Here is a 13,461-nt window from a genome sequence, read left to right on the forward strand (position 1 = left end):
CCATCGCACGCCAACACAACCTGAACATCATCTCCTACGCCGACGACACCCAGCTGATCCTCTCCCTGACCAACGACCCCGCCACCGCCAGAGCCAACCTGCACGAAGGGATGAGAGACGTAGCCGAATGGATGACGACCAGCCGCCTGAAACTGAACTCAGACAAGACGGAGGTCCTCATCCTGGGCGCCACGCCCTCCGCCTGGGACGACTCCTGGTGGCCCCCCGCCCTGGGCACCGCACCCAAACCGACGGACCACGCACGCAACCTGGGCTTCATCCTGGACTCCTCCCTCTCCATGACCAGACAAGTCAACGCCGTCTCCTCGTCATGCTTCAACATCCTGCGCATGCTACGTAAGATCTTCCGGTGGATCCCCACCGAGACGAGGAAGACGGTCACCCAAGCCCTCGTCACCAGCCGACTGGACTACGGCAACGCCCTCTACGCCGGAACCACGGCGAAACTCCAGAAGAGACTCCAGCGGATCCAGAACGCCTCGGCGAGACTCATCCTCGACATCCCCCGACGCAGCCACATCACCGGACACCTGAGAGATCTGCACTGGCTCCCGGTCAACAAGAGAATCACCTTCCGGCTCCTCACCCACGCGCACAAAGCCCTACACGACCAAGGCCCGAGCTACCTCAACAACCGGATCAGCTTCTACACTCCCAAGCGCCTCCTCAGATCAACCAACCACGCCCTCGCCGCCGTCCCCCGCATCCGAAGAGCGACAACAGGAGGAAGATCCTTCTCCTACCTGGCCGCCAAGACCTGGAACTCACTTCCGACCAATCTGCGCCTGACCCAAGACCACCTCTCCTTCAGGAAGCAGCTCAAGACCTGGCTGTTCGAGCAGTAGCGGCACCCCCCCCCCCCTCCCAGCGCCTTGAGACCCTACGGGTGAGTAGTGCGCTCTACAAATGACCTGATTGATTGATTGATTGATACTGGCTGACTTTATAGGAAAGCTGAGATAATAGAGGCTGTCTATCCCTCACCAACCTGACGTAGTGTGCTCCAGGGATCTCAGTGACAGCTCGAAAAGAGAAGTGACGATAGCTTGCGCCATTCGCTTGCTCGCCCTTTGCTCTGAAGAGTGGGCCTACTTCATGAAAGCAAGGAATGAGAGCAGAAATGCTTTTCTTGTCCTCACCGCAAGCAGACACTTAGAGAAAACAAACTGTCTGAAGGACAGAGGCTTTTTAATTTCTTGTTTGATGACGGCCATGGAAAAGACAGCAATCATATTGCAGAAGAGAGCAACATGTGCAGTTGCTTGCTTTGGGTGAAGCATTCACCGACTAGCTGCCACTAACCCCTGGAGCCATGTCAGAGGTGACTCTTGCGTGGCTCGTTGGTCTAGGGGTATGATTCTCGCTTAGGGTGCGAGAGGTCCCGGGTTCAAATCCCGGACGAGCCCTTTTTAGAGCTAAACATACAAATCGTACTAAAAATGCACTATGCCTGACTATTTCTAGTAATACTCGGTGCATTGTTGCGCAACATATTCCTAACCTCAGAAGAAAAATGGATCACCGTGCTTTTTCTGCCTACCTGCTTAGTCTCAGTGTGTCCCAGGTGATGCTTTCCCAAGCTGTACTCGCAGACATTTAGGCATCAGATATTTGTCTGTCGATGCCTGCACAAGTAAATTTTGAATACGTCTAATTGCAAGCATGTTGGATGATATCTCTGAGGTTTTCACACTTGTTCTGCACATTCTGAGCCGCTGCTGATACAGCAGAATAGAAGTAGGGTGAAGCCTTGAGAGGAACTTTGCTTTAACAGTAGCAAGCAGCAAGGTCGTTTCTGTAGTGTAGTGGTCATCACGTTCGCCTAACACGCGAAAGGTCCCCGGTTCGAGACCGGGCAGAAACACTGAGCGTTGGCTGCTTTTATGTGCACACTCTAAAACCTTATTATCTGAATGCAAGTTTAAGAAGAGGTGGTCTTTGAACACAGTGAGCCGTGGGAAACTTTCTTTACCTTTGCAAGACGAAACAAAGTTATCTGCATCCGTCATCTGGGGGTCGTTCTTGTGCCTATTTTTATTTTGTTTAAGCTATGTTGTATTGTTGGGGCCTTTACACCTGTGACATTGCTGTGAAGGTTGTAAGTGGAAACATTGGCAGGTGCAGATAGAAGAGTTAGACCTAAGCCCCCCTCATGAGCCGTCAGGATGGCCGAGTGGTCTAAGGCGCCAGACTCAAGAGAGCTTGATCTTCAGTGTAGCTGAGCCTTCTGGTCTCCTCATGGAGGCGTGGGTTCAAATCCCACTTCTGACAGGTCCCTTTTACACCCGTAAATCTTCCTGTTTTTTGCAGTGCGTTCCCGGCAAACACCACAATCTTTGCAGGAACCTGTAGCATGTGAAGAGAAATCCACCAACAATCAGGCTGGGCCCTCAATCACAATTCCATGGATTTCTGGAAATGACACCTCAGGCACACCTTCCATTAAATTTGCACTCCATCACAGTAACTCCCTTGCTGGGTTTCTAACTAAGCAGTTGATCCCATCATTTGTTGTGAGGCTCTCCTGCCACCTTTTGGGCAGAGAAGGCACTGTCCCTGCAAAAACACAGGCAGACATGTTCAACAGGGCTTCCTGGTTATGTGGGAGGAGCAGAATGCCATTGGTTCCCCCCTTGCAAATTCTAATTTACATAAGGAAGACAGAGAGGTAGCTGGGAGTAGGCACTGCACACGGGCATTGCACTCTCTCTTATGATTTGCAGCCAATTCTAGATTGAGGCAGGAGGAAAGGAGGTGACTCGCCCAACAATGGCTATACTGAGAAGTCAGCCACTCTGGGTCTCCCAGGTTAGTGTTTCAGGCCTGTGAGCCACTCATATAAATCTCGCCTGATCGAGCCTGAGCGAGCGCTGAGCGAGCGCGTTTGAATCCAAATATCAAACCCCTCTTTCTCAGGCGCAGGAAATGGTGGGCCCTTCATTGCTTCTGGTGTGGAAGTCTATGGGGCAAGGGTCCAGGACTTGCAGAGGAGAACAATTGCCAGAAAGTGCTTGCTGTTCTCATCTGTGCCTTTTTTCTGCTCACTGGCTGATAGGAGATTGGCTGCCCCCTTTCTTGCTAGAGTGAAAAAACAACAACTTGAGAGAAAACATGACGTTGTGAGGCTCACTTAGAGGGAGACTAGCCAAATAGCCCTGCTTTTTTTCTGAAAGACGCTTCAGAAATTGTTCAAAATGTCTCCTGGCCACTCAGGCTCGTTGGTCTAGGGGTATGATTCTCGCTTCGGGTGCGAGAGGTCCCGGGTTCAAATCCCGGACGAGCCCATGCTGTGGACATTTTCAGGATGCTTGTAATATAGGAGCATTTCTTCTTTTCAATGCTATAAGACGCTGTGTATGTCGAGAAAGTTCCTTACCCTGCACGCTATTTTCCACTTGTGGCGGGATAAAGGAGTGCAGGACTTCTTTGCAACTGCTTTTCTGGGCCAGACCAGCATGGTAGGAACATTACATGCATAGTGTTTTTCTAGTGTAATTTCAGGATATGGTTTCAAAATCGCCTATTGGAATAAAAGTGGTCCTCATTCCTGTCTTCCAAAAAAATAGAGACCGGGTAAGGAGAGCCCAACTTTGAGCTTCAAGGACATTGGCCCTTAGTCTGTGCATTCCAGCCCAATACATGCCAACAAGATTCCTGAGTTAGTGTCTGTTTCTGTAGTGTAGTGGTTATCACGTTCGCCTTACACGCGAAAGGTCCCTGGTTCGAGACCGGGCAGAAACAGCGGTTTGCTGTTTTTAACAGTGTTTGCCTTTACTGGCTGACTTTATAGGAAAGCTGAGATAATAGAGGCTGTCTATCCCTCACCAACCTGACGTAGTGTGCTCCAGGGATCTCAGTGACAGCTCAAAAAGAGAAGTGACGATAGCTTGCGCCATTCGCTTGCTCGCCCTTTGCTCTGAAGGGTGGGCCTACTTCATGAAAGCAAGGAATGAGAGCAGAAATGCTTTTCTTGTCCTCACCGCAAGCAGACACTTAGAGAAAACAAACTGTCTGAAGGACAGAGGCTTTTTAATTTCTTGTTTGATGACGGCCATGGAAAAGACAGCAATCATATTGCAGAAGAGAGCAACATGTGCAGTTGCTTGCTTTGGGTGAAGCATTCACCGACTAGCTGCCACTAACCCCTGGAGCCATGTCAGAGGTGACTCTTGCGTGGCTCGTTGGTCTAGGGGTATGATTCTCGCTTAGGGTGCGAGAGGTCCCGGGTTCAAATCCCGGACGAGCCCTTTTTAGAGCTAAACATACAAATCGTACTAAAAATGCACTATGCCTGACTATTTCTAGTAATACTCGGTTGATTTTTTGCTTAACATATTCCTAACCTCAGTAGAAAAATGGATCACCGTGCTTTTTCTGCCTACCTGCTTAGTCTCAGTGTGTCCCAGGTGATGCTTTCCCAAGCTGTACTCGCAGACATTTAGGCATCAGATATTTGTCTGTCGATGCCTGCACAAGTAAATTTTGAATACGTCTAATTGCAAGCATGTTGGATGATATCTCTGAGGTTTTCACACTTGTTCTGCACATTCTGAGCCGCTGCTGATACAGCAGAATAGAAGTAGGGTGAAGCCTTGAGAGGAACTTTGCTTTAACAGTAGCAAGCAGCAAGGTCGTTTCTGTAGTGTAGTGGTCATCACGTTCGCCTAACACGCGAAAGGTCCCCGGTTCGAGACCGGGCAGAAACACTGAGCGTTGGCTGCTTTTATGTGCACACTCTAAAACCTTATTATCTGAATGCAAGTTTAAGAAGAGGTGGTCTTTGAACACAGTGAGCCGTGGGAAACTTTCTTTACCTTTGCAAGACGAAACAAAGTTATCTGCATCCATCATCTGGGGGTCGTTCTTGTGCCTATTTTTATTTTGTTTAAGCTATGTTGTATTGTTGGGGCCTTTACACCTGTGACATTGCTGTGAAGGTTGTAAGTGGAAACATTGGCAGGTGCAGATAGAAGAGTTAGACCTAAGCCCCGCCTCAGGAGCCGTCAGGATGGCCGAGTGGTCTAAGTCGCCAGACTCAAGAGAGCTTGATCTTCAGTGTAGCTGAGCCTTCTGGTCTCCTCATGGAGGCGTGGGTTCAAATCCCACTTCTGACAGGTCCCTTTTACACCCGTAAATCTTCCTGTTTTTTGCAGTGCGTTCCCGGCAAACACCACAATCTTTGCAGGAACCTGTAGCATGTGAAGAGAAATCCACCAACAATCAGGCTGGGCCCTCAATCACAATTCCATGGATTTCTGGAAATGACACCTCAGGCACACCTTCCATTAAATTTGCACTCCATCACAGTAACTGCCATGCTGGGTTTCTAACTAAGCAGTTGATCCCATCATTTGTTGTGAGGCTCTCCTGCCACCTTTTGGGCAGAGAAGGCACTGTCCCTGCAAAAACACAGGCAGGCATGTTCAACAGGGCTTCCTGGTTATGTGGGAGGAGCAGAATGCCATTGGTCCCCCCTTGCAAATTCTAATTTACATAAGGAAGACAGAGAGGTAGCTGGGAGTAGGCACTGCACACGGGCATTGCACTCTCTCTTATGATTTGCAGCCAATTCTAGATTGAGGCAGGAGGAAAGGAGGTGACTCGCCCAACAATGGCTATACTGAGAAGTCAGCCACTCTGGGTCTCCCAGGTGAGTGTTTCAGGCCTGTGAGCCACTCATATAAATCTCGCCTGATCGAGCCTGAGCGAGCGCGTTTGAATCCAAATATCAAACCCCTCTTTCTCAGGCGCAGGAAATGGTGGGCCCTTCATTGCTTCTGGTGTGGAAGTCTATGGGGCAAGGGTCCAGGACTTGCAGAGGAGAACAATTGCCAGAAAGTGCTTGCTGTTCTCATCTGTGCCTTTTTTCTGCTCACTGGCTGATAGGAGATTGGCTGCCCCCTTTCTTGCTAGAGTGAAAAAACAACAACTTGAGAGAAAACATGACGTTGTGAGGCTCACTTAGAGGGAGACTAGCCAAATAGCCCTGCTTTTTTTCTGAAAGACGCTTCAGAAATTGTTCAAAATGTCTCCTGGCCACTCAGGCTCGTTGGTCTAGGGGTATGATTCTCGCTTCGGGTGCGAGAGGTCCCGGGTTCAAATCCCGGACGAGCCCATGCTGTGGACATTTTCAGGATGCTTGTAATATAGGAGCATTTCTTCTTTTCAATGCTATAAGACGCTGTGTATGTCGAGAAAGTTCCTTACCCTGCACGCTATTTTCCACTTGTGGCGGGATAAAGGAGTGCAGGACTTCTTTGCAACTGCTTTTCTGGGCCAGACCAGCATGGTAGGAACATTACATGCATAGTGTTTTTCTAGTGTAATTTCAGGACATGGTTTCAAAATCGCCTCTTGGAATAAAAGTGGTCCTCATTCCTGTCTTCCAAAGAAATAGAGACCGGGTAAGGAGAGCCCAACTTTGAGCTTCAAGGACATTGGCCCTTAGTCTGTGCATTCCAGCCCAATACATGCCAACAAGATTCCTGAGTTAGTGTCTGTTTCTGTAGTGTAGTGGTTATCACGTTCGCCTTACACGCGAAAGGTCCCTGGTTCGAGACCGGGCAGAAACAGCGGTTTGCTGTTTTTAACAGTGTTTGCCTTTACTGGCTGACTTTATAGGAAAGCTGAGATAATAGAGGCTGTCTATCCCTCACCAACCTGACGTAGTGTGCTCCAGGGATCTCAGTGACAGCTCGAAAAGAGAAGTGACGATAGCTTGCGCCATTCGCTTGCTCGCCCTTTGCTCTGAAGGGTGGGCCTACTTCATGAAAGCAAGGAATGAGAGCAGAAATGCTTTTCTTGTCCTCACCACAAGCAGACACTTAGAGAAAACAAACTGTCTGAAGGACAGAGGCTTTTTAATTTCTTGTTTGATGACGGCCATGGAAAAGACAGCAATCATATTGCAGAAGAGAGCAACATGTGCAGTTGCTTGCTTTGGGTGAAGCATTCACTGACTAGCTGCCACTAACCCCTGGAGCCGTGTCAGAGGTGACTCTTGCGTGGCTCGTTGGTCTAGGGGTATGATTCTCGCTTAGGGTGCGAGAGGTCCCGGGTTCAAATCCCGGACGAGCCCTTTTTAGAGCTAAACATACAAATCGTACTAAAAATGCACTATGCCTGACTATTTCTAGTAATACTCGGTGCATTGTTGCGCAACATATTCCTAACCTCAGAAGAAAAATGGATCACCGTGCTTTTTCTGCCTACCTGCTTAGTCTCAGTGTGTCCCAGGTGATGCTTTCCCAAGCTGTACTCGCAGACATTTAGGCATCAGATATTTGTCTGTCGATGCCTGCACAAGTAAATTTTGAATACGTCTAATTGCAAGCATGTTGGATGATATCTCTGAGGTTTTCACACTTGTTCTGCACATTCTGAGCCGCTGCTGATACAGCAGAATAGAAGTAGGGTGAAGCCTTGAGAGGAACTTTGCTTTAACAGTAGCAAGCAGCAAGGTCGTTTCTGTAGTGTAGTGGTCATCACGTTCGCCTAACACGCGAAAGGTCCTCGGTTCGAGACCGGGCAGAAACACTGAGTGTTGGCTGCTTTTATGTGCACACTCTAAAACCTTATTATCTGAATGCAAGTTTAAGAAGAGGTGGTCTTTGAACACAGTGAGCCGTGGGAAACTTTCTTTACCTTTGCAAGACGAAACAAAGTTATCTGCATCCATCATCTGGGGGTCGTTCTTGTGCCTATTTTTATTTTGTTTAAGCTATGTTGTATTGTTGGGGCCTTTACACCTGTGACATTGCTGTGAAGGTTGTAAGTGGAAACATTGGCAGGTGCAGATAGAAGAGTTAGACCTAAGCCCCCCTCATGAGCCGTCAGGATGGCCGAGTGGTCTAAGGCGCCAGACTCAAGAGAGCTTGATCTTCAGTGTAGCTGAGCCTTCTGGTCTCCTCATGGAGGCGTGGGTTCAAATCCCACTTCTGACAGGTCCCTTTTACACCCGTAAATCTTCCTGTTTTTTGCAGTGCGTTCCCGGCAAACACCACAATCTTTTCAGGAACCTGTAGCATGTGAAGAGAAATCCACCAACAATCAGGCTGGGCCCTCAATCACAATTCCATGGATTTCTGGAAATGACACCTCAGGCACACCTTCCATTAAATTTGCACTCCATCACAGTAACTGCCATGCTGGGTTTCTAACTAAGCAGTTGATCCCATCATTTGTTGTGAGGCTCTCCTGCCACCTTTTGGGCAGAGAAGGCACTGTCCCTGCAAAAACACAGGCAGACATGTTCAACAGGGCTTCCTGGTTATGTGGGAGGAGCAGAATGCCATTGGTCCCCCCTTGCAAATTCTAATTTACATAAGGAAGACAGAGAGGTAGCTGGGAGTAGGCACTGCACACGGGCATTGCACTCTCTCTTATGATTTGCAGCCAATTCTAGATTGAGGCAGGAGGAAAGGAGGTGACTCGCCCAACAATGGCTATACTGAGAAGTCAGCCACTCTGGGTCTCCCAGGTGAGTGTTTCAGGCCTGTGAGCCACTCATATAAATCTCGCCTGATTGAGCCTGATCGAGCGCTGAGCGATCGCGTTTGAATCCAAATATCAAACCCCTCTTTCTCAGGCGCAGGAAATGGTGGGCCCTTCATTGCTTCTGGTGTGGAAGTCTATGGGGCAAGGGTCCAGGACTTGCAGAGGAGAACAATTGCCAGAAAGTGCTTGCTGTTCTCATCTGTGCCTTTTTTCTGCTCACTGGCTGATAGGAGATTGGCTGCCCCCTTTCTTGCTAGAGTGAAAAAACAACAACTTGAGAGAAAACATGACGTTGTGAGGCTCACTTAGAGGGAGACTAGCCAAATAGCCCTGCTTTTTTTCTGAAAGACGCTTCAGAAATTGTTCAAAATGTCTCCTGGCCACTCAGGCTCGTTGGTCTAGGGGTATGATTCTCGCTTCGGGTGCGAGAGGTCCCGGGTTCAAATCCCGGACGAGCCCATGCTGTGGACATTTTCAGGATGCTTGTAATATAGGAGCATTTCTTCTTTTCAATGCTATAAGACGCTGTGTATGTCGAGAAAGTTCCTTACCCTGCACGCTATTTTCCACTTGTGGCGGGATAAAGGAGTGCAGGACTTCTTTGCAACTGCTTTTCTGGGCCAGACCAGCATGGTAGGAACATTACATGCATAGTGTTTTTCTAGTGCAATTTCAGGATATGGTTTCAAAATCGCCTCTTGGAATAAAAGTGGTCCTCATTCCTGTCTTCCAAAGAAATAGAGACCGGGTAAGGAGAGCCCAACTTTGAGCTTCAAGGACATTGGCCCTTAGTCTGTGCATTCCAGCCCAATACATGCCAACAAGATTCCTGAGTTAGTGTCTGTTTCTGTAGTGTAGTGGTTATCACGTTCGCCTTACACGCGAAAGGTCCCTGGTTCGAGACCGGGCAGAAACAGCGGTTTGCTGTTTTTAACAGTGTTTGCCTTTACTGGCTGACTTTATAGGAAAGCTGAGATAATAGAGGCTGTCTATCCCTCACCAACCTGACGTAGTGTGCTCCAGGGATCTCAGTGACAGCTCGAAAAGAGAAGTGACGATAGCTTGCGCCATTCGCTTGCTCGCCCTTTGCTCTGAAGGGTGGGCCTACTTCATGAAAGCAAGGAATGAGAGCAGAAATGCTTTTCTTGTCCTCACCGCAAGCAGACACTTAGAGAAAACAAACTGTCTGAAGGACAGAGGCTTTTTAATTTCTTGTTTGATGACGGCCATGGAAAAGACAGCAATCATATTGCAGAAGAGAGCAACATGTGCAGTTGCTTGCTTTGGGTGAAGCATTCACCGACTAGCTGCCACTAACCCCTGGAGCCATGTCAGAGGTGACTCTTGCGTGGCTCGTTGGTCTAGGGGTATGATTCTCGCTTAGGGTGCGAGAGGTCCCGGGTTCAAATCCCGGACGAGCCCTTTTTAGAGCTAAACATACAAATCGTACTAAAAATGCACTATGCCTGACTATTTCTAGTAATACTCGGTTGATTTTTTGCTTAACATATTCCTAACCTCAGTAGAAAAATGGATCACCGTGCTTTTTCTGCCTACCTGCTTAGTCTCAGTGTGTCCCAGGTGATGCTTTCCCAAGCTGTACTCGCAGACATTTAGGCATCAGATATTTGTCTGTCGATGCCTGCACAAGTAAATTTTGAATACGTCTAATTGCAAGCATGTTGGATGATATCTCTGAGGTTTTCACACTTGTTCTGCACATTCTGAGCCGCTGCTGATACAGCAGAATAGAAGTAGGGTGAAGCCTTGAGAGGAACTTTGCTTTAACAGTAGCAAGCAGCAAGGTCGTTTCTGTAGTGTAGTGGTCATCACGTTCGCCTAACACGCGAAAGGTCCCCGGTTCGAGACCGGGCAGAAACACTGAGCGTTGGCTGCTTTTATGTGCACACTCTAAAACCTTATTATCTGAATGCAAGTTTAAGAAGAGGTGGTCTTTGAACACAGTGAGCCGTGGGAAACTTTCTTTACCTTTGCAAGACGAAACAAAGTTATCTGCATCCATCATCTGGGGGTCGTTCTTGTGCCTATTTTTATTTTGTTTAAGCTATGTTGTATTGTTGGGGCCTTTACACCTGTGACATTGCTGTGAAGGTTGTAAGTGGAAACATTGGCAGGTGCAGATAGAAGAGTTAGACCTAAGCCCCCCCTCATGAGCCGTCAGGATGGCCGAGTGGTCTAAGGCGCCAGACTCAAGAGAGCTTGATCTTCAGTGTAGCTGAGCCTTCTGGTCTCCTCATGGAGGCGTGGGTTCAAATCCCACTTCTGACAGGTCCCTTTTACACCCGTAAATCTTCCTGTTTTTTGCAGTGCGTTCCCGGCAAACACCACAATCTTTGCAGGAACCTGTAGCATGTGAAGAGAAATCCACCAACAATCAGGCTGGGCCCTTAATCACAATTCCATGGATTTCTGGAAATGACACCTCAGGCACACCTTCCATTAAATTTGCACTCCATCACAGTAACTGCCATGCTGGGTTTCTAACTGAGCAGTTGATCCCATCATTTGTTGTGAGGCTCTCCTGCCACCTTTTGGGCAGAGAAGGCACTGTCCCTGCAAAAACACAGGCAGACATGTTCAACAGGGCTTCCTGGTTATGTGGGAGGAGCAGAATGCCATTGGTCCCCCCTTGCAAATTCTAATTTACATAAGGAAGACAGAGAGGTAGCTGGGAGTAGGCACTGCACACGGGCATTGCACTCTCTCTTATGATTTGCAGCCAATTCTAGATTGAGGCAGGAGGAAAGGAGGTGACTCGCCCAACAATGGCTATACTGAGAAGTCAGCCACTCTGGGTCTCCCAGGTGAGTGTTTCAGGCCTGTGAGCCACTCATATAAATCTCGCCTGATCGAGCCTGATCGAGCGCTGAGCGAGCGCGTTTGAATCCAAATATCAAACCCCTCTTTCTCAGGCGCAGGAAATGGTGGGCCCTTCATTGCTTCTGGTGTGGAAGTCTATGGGGCAAGGGTCCAGGACTTGCAGAGGAGAACAATTGCCAGAAAGTGCTTGCTGTTCTCATCTGTGCCTTTTTTCTGCTCACTGGCTGATAGGAGATTGGCTGCCCCCTTTCTTGCTAGAGTGAAAAAACAACAACTTGAGAGAAAACATGACGTTGTGAGGCTCACTTAGAGGGAGACTAGCCAAATAGCCCTGCTTTTTTTCTGAAAGACGCTTCAGAAATTGTTCAAAATGTCTCCTGGCCACTCAGGCTCGTTGGTCTAGGGGTATGATTCTCGCTTCGGGTGCGAGAGGTCCCGGGTTCAAATCCCAGACGAGCCCATGCTGTGGACATTTTCAGGATGCTTGTAATATAGGAGCATTTCTTCTTTTCAATGCTATAAGACGCTGTGTATGTCGAGAAAGTTCCTTACCCTGCACGCTATTTTCCACTTGTGGCGGGATAAAGGAGTGCAGGACTTCTTTGCAACTGCTTTTCTGGGCCAGACCAGCATGGTAGGAACATTACATGCATAGTGTTTTTCTAGTGTAATTTCAGGACATGGTTTCAAAATCGCCTCTTGGAATAAAAGTGGTCCTCATTCCTGTCTTCCAAAGAAATAGAGACCGGGTAAGGAGAGCCCAACTTTGAGCTTCAAGGACATTGGCCCTTAGTCTGTGCATTCCAGCCCAATACATGCCAACAAGATTCCTGAGTTAGTGTCTGTTTCTGTAGTGTAGTGGTTATCACGTTCGCCTTACACGCGAAAGGTCCCTGGTTCGAGACCGGGCAGAAACAGCGGTTTGCTGTTTTTAACAGTGTTTGCCTTTACTGGCTGACTTTATAGGAAAGCTGAGATAATAGAGGCTGTCTATCCCTCACCAACCTGACGTAGTGTGCTCCAGGGATCTCAGTGACAGCTCGAAAAGAGAAGTGACGATAGCTTGCGCCATTCGCTTGCTCGCCCTTTGCTCTGAAGGGTGGGCCTACTTCATGAAAGCAAGGAATGAGAGCAGAAATGCTTTTCTTGTCCTCACCACAAGCAGACACTTAGAGAAAACAAACTGTCTGAAGGACAGAGGCTTTTTAATTTCTTGTTTGATGACGGCCATGGAAAAGACAGCAATCATATTGCAGAAGAGAGCAACATGTGCAGTTGCTTGCTTTGGGTGAAGCATTCACTGACTAGCTGCCACTAACCCCTGGAGCCGTGTCAGAGGTGACTCTTGCGTGGCTCGTTGGTCTAGGGGTATGATTCTCGCTTAGGGTGCGAGAGGTCCCGGGTTCAAATCCCGGACGAGCCCTTTTTAGAGCTAAACATACAAATCGTACTAAAAATGCACTATGCCTGACTATTTCTAGTAATACTCGGTGCATTGTTGCGCAACATATTCCTAACCTCAGAAGAAAAATGGATCACCGTGCTTTTTCTGCCTACCTGCTTAGTCTCAGTGTGTCCCAGGTGATGCTTTCCCAAGCTGTACTCGCAGACATTTAGGCATCAGATATTTGTCTGTCGATGCCTGCACAAGTAAATTTTGAATACGTCTAATTGCAAGCATGTTGGATGATATCTCTGAGGTTTTCACACTTGTTCTGCACATTCTGAGCCGCTGCTGATACAGCAGAATAGAAGTAGGGTGAAGCCTTGAGAGGAACTTTGCTTTAACAGTAGCAAGCAGCAAGGTCGTTTCTGTAGTGTAGTGGTCATCATGTTCGCCTAACACGCGAAAGGTCCCCGGTTCGAGACCGGGCAGAAACACTGAGCGTTGGCTGCTTTTATGTGCACACTCTAAAACCTTATTATCTGAATGCAAGTTTAAGAAGAGGTGGTCTTTGAACACAGTGAGCCGTGGGAAACTTTCTTTACCTTTGCAAGACGAAACAAAGTTATCTGCATCCATCATCTGGGGGTCGTTCTTGTGCCTATTTTTATTTTGTTTAAGCTATGTTGTATTGTTGGGGCCTTTACACCTGTGACATT

The 13,461-nt window shown here is 48.2% G+C and overlaps 22 non-coding genes across 22 annotated transcripts; all 22 read left to right on the plus strand.

Moving 5' to 3' along the window:
* Positions 1-1,355: 1,355 nt before the first annotated feature.
* On the plus strand, positions 1,356-1,427 carry TRNAP-AGG (transfer RNA proline (anticodon AGG)). Its single transcript has one exon. It is a non-coding gene; the product is annotated as a tRNA-Pro (tRNA).
* Positions 1,428-1,812: 385 nt separating this feature from the next.
* TRNAV-AAC (transfer RNA valine (anticodon AAC)) lies at positions 1,813-1,885 on the plus strand. Its single transcript has one exon. It is a non-coding gene; the product is annotated as a tRNA-Val (tRNA).
* Positions 1,886-2,180: 295 nt separating this feature from the next.
* Positions 2,181-2,292, plus strand: TRNAL-CAA (transfer RNA leucine (anticodon CAA)). Its single transcript has 2 exons — positions 2,181-2,218; positions 2,247-2,292. It is a non-coding gene; the product is annotated as a tRNA-Leu (tRNA).
* Positions 2,293-3,233: 941 nt separating this feature from the next.
* Positions 3,234-3,305, plus strand: TRNAP-CGG (transfer RNA proline (anticodon CGG)). Its single transcript has one exon. It is a non-coding gene; the product is annotated as a tRNA-Pro (tRNA).
* A 384-nt stretch (positions 3,306-3,689) lies between these two features.
* Positions 3,690-3,762, plus strand: TRNAV-UAC (transfer RNA valine (anticodon UAC)). The gene has a single exon. It is a non-coding gene; the product is annotated as a tRNA-Val (tRNA).
* A 434-nt stretch (positions 3,763-4,196) lies between these two features.
* On the plus strand, positions 4,197-4,268 carry TRNAP-AGG (transfer RNA proline (anticodon AGG)). The gene has a single exon. It is a non-coding gene; the product is annotated as a tRNA-Pro (tRNA).
* A 386-nt stretch (positions 4,269-4,654) lies between these two features.
* TRNAV-AAC (transfer RNA valine (anticodon AAC)) lies at positions 4,655-4,727 on the plus strand. The gene has a single exon. It is a non-coding gene; the product is annotated as a tRNA-Val (tRNA).
* Positions 4,728-5,023: 296 nt separating this feature from the next.
* On the plus strand, positions 5,024-5,135 carry TRNAL-CAA (transfer RNA leucine (anticodon CAA)). Its single transcript has 2 exons — positions 5,024-5,061; positions 5,090-5,135. It is a non-coding gene; the product is annotated as a tRNA-Leu (tRNA).
* Positions 5,136-6,064: 929 nt separating this feature from the next.
* On the plus strand, positions 6,065-6,136 carry TRNAP-CGG (transfer RNA proline (anticodon CGG)). Its single transcript has one exon. It is a non-coding gene; the product is annotated as a tRNA-Pro (tRNA).
* Positions 6,137-6,520: 384 nt separating this feature from the next.
* TRNAV-UAC (transfer RNA valine (anticodon UAC)) lies at positions 6,521-6,593 on the plus strand. The gene has a single exon. It is a non-coding gene; the product is annotated as a tRNA-Val (tRNA).
* A 434-nt stretch (positions 6,594-7,027) lies between these two features.
* On the plus strand, positions 7,028-7,099 carry TRNAP-AGG (transfer RNA proline (anticodon AGG)). Its single transcript has one exon. It is a non-coding gene; the product is annotated as a tRNA-Pro (tRNA).
* Positions 7,100-7,484: 385 nt separating this feature from the next.
* Positions 7,485-7,557, plus strand: TRNAV-AAC (transfer RNA valine (anticodon AAC)). The gene has a single exon. It is a non-coding gene; the product is annotated as a tRNA-Val (tRNA).
* A 295-nt stretch (positions 7,558-7,852) lies between these two features.
* TRNAL-CAA (transfer RNA leucine (anticodon CAA)) lies at positions 7,853-7,964 on the plus strand. The gene is made up of 2 exons: positions 7,853-7,890; positions 7,919-7,964. It is a non-coding gene; the product is annotated as a tRNA-Leu (tRNA).
* A 940-nt stretch (positions 7,965-8,904) lies between these two features.
* Positions 8,905-8,976, plus strand: TRNAP-CGG (transfer RNA proline (anticodon CGG)). Its single transcript has one exon. It is a non-coding gene; the product is annotated as a tRNA-Pro (tRNA).
* A 384-nt stretch (positions 8,977-9,360) lies between these two features.
* Positions 9,361-9,433, plus strand: TRNAV-UAC (transfer RNA valine (anticodon UAC)). Its single transcript has one exon. It is a non-coding gene; the product is annotated as a tRNA-Val (tRNA).
* Positions 9,434-9,867: 434 nt separating this feature from the next.
* On the plus strand, positions 9,868-9,939 carry TRNAP-AGG (transfer RNA proline (anticodon AGG)). Its single transcript has one exon. It is a non-coding gene; the product is annotated as a tRNA-Pro (tRNA).
* A 386-nt stretch (positions 9,940-10,325) lies between these two features.
* TRNAV-AAC (transfer RNA valine (anticodon AAC)) lies at positions 10,326-10,398 on the plus strand. The gene has a single exon. It is a non-coding gene; the product is annotated as a tRNA-Val (tRNA).
* Positions 10,399-10,694: 296 nt separating this feature from the next.
* On the plus strand, positions 10,695-10,806 carry TRNAL-CAA (transfer RNA leucine (anticodon CAA)). The gene is made up of 2 exons: positions 10,695-10,732; positions 10,761-10,806. It is a non-coding gene; the product is annotated as a tRNA-Leu (tRNA).
* Positions 10,807-11,746: 940 nt separating this feature from the next.
* On the plus strand, positions 11,747-11,818 carry TRNAP-CGG (transfer RNA proline (anticodon CGG)). The gene has a single exon. It is a non-coding gene; the product is annotated as a tRNA-Pro (tRNA).
* Positions 11,819-12,202: 384 nt separating this feature from the next.
* On the plus strand, positions 12,203-12,275 carry TRNAV-UAC (transfer RNA valine (anticodon UAC)). Its single transcript has one exon. It is a non-coding gene; the product is annotated as a tRNA-Val (tRNA).
* Positions 12,276-12,709: 434 nt separating this feature from the next.
* Positions 12,710-12,781, plus strand: TRNAP-AGG (transfer RNA proline (anticodon AGG)). Its single transcript has one exon. It is a non-coding gene; the product is annotated as a tRNA-Pro (tRNA).
* A 385-nt stretch (positions 12,782-13,166) lies between these two features.
* Positions 13,167-13,239, plus strand: TRNAV-AAC (transfer RNA valine (anticodon AAC)). The gene has a single exon. It is a non-coding gene; the product is annotated as a tRNA-Val (tRNA).
* The last annotated feature ends 222 nt before the right edge of the window (positions 13,240-13,461 follow it).

The sequence above is a fragment of the Lissotriton helveticus genome, chromosome 10, assembly GCF_964261635.1.
Source record: "Lissotriton helveticus chromosome 10, aLisHel1.1, whole genome shotgun sequence".
Taxonomy (NCBI): Eukaryota; Metazoa; Chordata; class Amphibia; order Caudata; family Salamandridae; genus Lissotriton; species Lissotriton helveticus.